The sequence below is a fragment of the Durio zibethinus genome, chromosome 20, assembly GCF_047325235.1.
Source record: "Durio zibethinus cultivar Kanyao isolate XHJ-2024 chromosome 20, ASM4732523v1, whole genome shotgun sequence".
Lineage (NCBI taxonomy): Eukaryota > Viridiplantae > Streptophyta > Magnoliopsida > Malvales > Malvaceae > Durio > Durio zibethinus.
Window position 1 is genome coordinate 14,527,501 of NC_143181.1, and position 5,000 is coordinate 14,532,500.

The following is a 5,000-nucleotide window of genomic DNA, read 5'->3' on the forward strand; positions in this document are numbered from 1 at the left end:
TCGGTCCTGCTATCGCAACCCTTGGTCCGGTCTGATCTTAGACTGGGAATGAACACCATATGCTTAGACTAGGAATGAACTTCGTATGCCTAAGTCAAACCACGAAACGATTGTGTAGGCGCTCAATCGACCAGAGAGGTAGAATGCGTAAGCTGGAGATCGGCTCGATCTTCTTCTACGTACTGTCGATCCTGCTGCGGGTCTTGCTACCGCAACCCTCTGTCTGATCCGATCTCAGATTGGGAATGAACTCCGTATGCCTAAGTCAACCCACGAAACGATCGGGCGGACACTACGCCGGCCAGAGAGGCGGGATGCGCAAGCCATGGATCGATCGGGTGGTAGGTGGGTTTAGGCACATCTTCATATTTTTGCCATGCCAATGGCATTTTTATGGATTGTAAATTCATACAATGGTCCCCTAAGCCTTCATGTGAAGTTTCGTGACAAGATGACTCGTTTTCTATTTTTCATGATTTTTAAAACTTTTTACGGTTCGAGATTTTTTAAAATTTTTTTAGAAGGATTTTTGGCCCCAAATTTGTAGATGTTATCCTTCTATTTTTGCTGGCATGCACATAAAATTTTAGCTAAAAACTCAAAGTGGAGAAGATTTTGTGACTATTTGAAAAAAGTGTCCCCATTTTAGACACTTGAATGGCTACTGGCAGCAAACCTGTAAAATCTCAAATGCTCTTTAAGGGGGTGTGAGTTCTCAGAGGTTTGATGAGAGATAGGAGGCCAATATAAGGGCCAAGTACCAGCACCCATCGCACATCATGTGCGCACACCCCCTTGGCCCCCCAATCACCGGAACCTCAATACCGACGGTCAGGTTCTCCGGTGATGCTCTGGTGATGCTCCGACGATGCTGGCCTGGACAAAAAAAAATGCGGCACCAGCACATGCCCGAGCCCAGCATGTGCACCATGACTCAAAATCAAACTTCGGCCAAGGCCTCGACCATCAATGGCACATGATGGCGCATGGTGATGGAACATGCATCTACCATCATCGGTACAGGCTGCCCTTTGGTATGAGTACTCACCTCGATCACCATCGACACAAGCTGGGCCCTGGTGGGGGCAGTTGCCTCGATTGCAATCGGCACAAGTCGACCCTTGGTGCTAGCAGTTACCTCAACCAGTATTGATACATGCTGGGTCATGGTACGGACTGTTGCATCAAGCACCATCGGCATACGTTGGACCCTGGTGCAAGCGGTTGCCTCGAGCACCAATGGTAGAAGATGGCCTCTGGTGCGGGCGGTTGCGTCGAATGCTAACGGCACACGCTGGGCCCTGGTGTAGGCGGTTGCCTCGATCACCATCGGCATACGCTGGGCCCTGGTGCGGGCGGTTGCCTCAAACACCATTGGCACATGCTGGGCCTTGGTAAAGGCTCTTACCTCGACCACCATCGGTAGAAGATGGCCCCTGGTGCGGACGGTTACCTGGATCACCATCGACACATGCTGGTTGATCACCATCAACACACGCTGGGCCCTGGTGCAGGCGGTTGCCTCGAGCACCATTAGCACACGTTGGGCCCTGGTGCGAGCGGTTGCCTCGATCACCATCGGCACACGCTAGGCTCTAGTGCGGGTGGTTGCCTCGAGCACCAACGACACACACTGGGCCCTGGTACAACATCGACACACGCTAGGCCTTGGTGCGGGCAGTTGCCTCGAGCACCATCGGCACACACTGGGCCCTGGTACGGGCGGTTGTCTCGAGCACTATCGACACACACTGGGCCCTAGTGTGGGTGGTTGCTTCGAGCACCATTGGCACAAGCCGACCCTTGGTACGGGCTCTTGCCTCGACCACCATCGACAGAAGATGGCCCTTGCGTCGAACACCATCGGCACACGCTGGGCCTTGGTGTGGGCATATGCCTCAATCTGGTATGGGCGGTTGCCTCGACCACTATCGGCACGTGCTGGCCCTTGGTGAGGGCACATGCCCCAACCACCATCGGCACCTACTCACCCTCAGTGCAGGATATGCCTGTTTGGAAAAAGTGCCCCCGTTTCAGACACTTTAACAACTACTGGTAGCATATCTATAAAATCTCTAATGCTCTTTAAGGGGTGGTGGTCCGGCACCCCCTCTCTCCCCCCATGGGGGGAGTTGGTATGCATGATGGGCCTCCCATTGTGTACACCTAGGGTAATGTCCCTCGAGCAAAATACAGGCCGTGCATGCCTTCCGACCGTTTTATCCGATGATTGGTTGCTTCAGTGACCGGCAGGCACCCATGACCTCGACCGGTTGGCGTGCATTCGAAAAAGGGGAGCTGAGCTTGAGCCCATACACGTGGTGGATGCTGCCCCAGACCCTAGACCAAGTCCCTGAATCGGGCAATGGCTCCCTGGGGTGGTGTGACTAGAAGTCACGGTTGCAGGCTTGGCCCAGCCAGGTCTCTCGATATTCGACAGTCTCACAATCACTTCTCATTGACCATAAAAATGCCTAGGCTTCGACGAGGCCGTGCAAGCAGTCGACGCTGCTCGAGACCCCAGGAACAAGTCCCTGAATCGGGCAACATCCCCCTGGGATGGTGTCAGCGAAGCTCGTGCGTGCGGTCCTGGCCAGGCCAAGCATCGGTGGTGTCACTTTGTTGTTACCTGTCGGATGGCAAGGGCAGTCTCATGGCCCTTGCTCGTATTTTTCTCGTGCCAAGCGGTTGTGGCGTGGCCTCGCACCTCGTTTCCTCCGCTCGCTCGTCGAGTAATCAATCGAGTGGGTTGTAGACCGGCGCGCGTGGATGCTGCCACTTGTACGCAATGGGCATATGAGTGGTGCTATGGTTGTGCATGTTGGTAGGCTCCGTGCTCATTGCATCGAACTGTCGACCCATCATACTCTTCAATCTCCCCCCATACGATCGTCGTAACCAGGAGGGGCAATCGGGATCCTGTGTTGCATACCTGAATCGATGGAAATCGGATGACTCACCATCCCTCATCTGTCTCATGTCCTGAGGGGCCACGGGTCAAACGTCAATCGTGGCCGGTGTCCCAAGAGTGCCACCTAATCATCCGTGGCGGTATTGTTGCACCGACGTTCGATCGTGCTCTCGAATGCAGAACGTTTAGTGGGCGTGGGCTCTCGGCCCCTGTTAATCCGATGCTATGCATTTCACGTGCTTGACACGCACGATGCTTGCGCTCCCCGTTGAGCTCTCTCCATCGCTCGATCGGTGCGTCGAGGCCCACGCGGTGCCAACGTCCTGAAAGAATGCTACCTGGTTGATCCTGTCAGTAGTCATATGCTTGTCTCAAAGATTAAGCCATGCATGTGTAAGTATGAACTAATTCAGACTGTGAAACTGTGAATGGCTCATTAAATCAGTTATAGTTTGTTTGATGGTATCTACTACTCAGATAACCGTAGTAATTCTAAAGCTAATACGTGCAACAAACCCCGACTTCTGGAAGGGATGCATTTATTAGATAAAAGGTCGACGCGGGCTATGGCCGTTGCTCTGATGATTCATGATAACTCGATGGATCGCACGACCTTTGTGCCGATGATGCATCATTCAAATTTTTGCCCTATCAACTTTCGATGGTAGCATAGTGGCCTACTATGGTGATGACGGGTGACAGAGAATTAGGTTTCGATTTTGGAGAGGGAGCCTGAGAAACGGCTACCACATCCAAGGAAGGTAGCAGGCACGTAAATTACCCAATCTTGACACGGGGAGGTAGTGATAATAAATAACAATACCGGGCTCTTTGAGTCTAGTAATTGGAATGAGTACAATTTAAATCCCTTAACGAGGATCCATTGGAAGGCAAGTCTGGTGCCAGCAACCACGGTAATTCCAGCTCCAATAGCGTATATTTAAGTTGTTGCAGTTAAAAAGCTCATAGTTGGAACAAAGGTTGGGTCATCCGATTTGCCTCACGGTGAGCACTGGTCTACTTGTCTCTACTATCGGTGATATGCTCTTGGAGTTAATTGCCCGGGTCGTTCCTCTGACGCTGTTACTTTGAAGAAATTAGAGTGCTCAAAGTAGGCCTACGCTTGTATACATTAGCATAGGATAACATCATAGGATTTCACTCCTATTGTGTTGGCCTTCGAGATCGGAGTAATGATTAACAGGGACAGTCGGGGGCATTCGTATTTCATAGTCAGAGGTGAAATTCTTTGATTTATGAAAGACGAACAACTGCGAAAGCATTTGCCAAGGATGTTTTCATTAATCAAGAATGAAAGTTAGGGGCTCGAAGACGATCAGATACCGTCCTAATCTCAACCATAAACGATGTCGACCAGGGATCAGCGGATGTTACTTTTAGGACTCTGTCGACACCTTATGAGAAATCAAAGTCTTTGGATTCTGAGGGGAGTATGGTCGCAAGGCTGAAACTTAAAGGAATTGACGGAAGGGCACCACCAAGAGTGGAGCCTGCGGCTTAATTTTACTCAACACGGGAAAACTTACCAAGGCTAGACATAGTAAGGATTGACAGACTGAGAGCTCTTTCTTAATTCTATGGGTGGTGGTGCATGGTCGTTCTTAGTTGGTGGAGCAATTTGTCTGGTTAATTCCGTTAACGAATGAGACCTCAGCTTGCTAACTAGCTATGCGGAGGTGATCCTTCATGGCTAGCTTCTTAGAGGGATTATGGCCGCTTAGGCCAAGGAATTTGAGGCAATAACAGGTCTGTGATACCCTTAAATGTTCTGGGCCATACGTGCGCTACACTGATATATTCAACGAGTCTATAGCCTTGGTTGACAGGCCCGAGTAATCTTTGAAATTTCATCGTGATTGGGATAGATCATTGCAATTGTTAGTCTTCAATGAGGAATTCCTAGTAAGCGCGAGTCATCAGCTCACGTTGACTACGTCCCTGCCTTTTGTACACACCGCCCGTCGCTCCTACCGATTGAATGGTCCGGTGAAGTGTTCGGATCGCGATGACGTGGACGGTCTGTCACCTGCGACGTTGTGAGAAGTCCACTAAACCTTATCATTTAGAA

At 50.8% G+C, this 5,000-nt stretch overlaps 1 non-coding gene across 1 annotated transcript in view; it reads left to right on the forward strand.

Moving 5' to 3' along the window:
* Window positions 1-3,246: 3,246 nt before the first annotated feature.
* The window catches only part of LOC149513170 (18S ribosomal RNA), a 1,807-nt gene continuing 53 nt past the window's right edge, over window positions 3,247-5,000 (forward strand). Inside the window, exon 1 of the ribosomal RNA XR_016330907.1 lies at window positions 3,247-5,000. This exon is cut by the window's right edge and continues 53 nt beyond it. This is a non-coding gene — a ribosomal RNA (18S ribosomal RNA).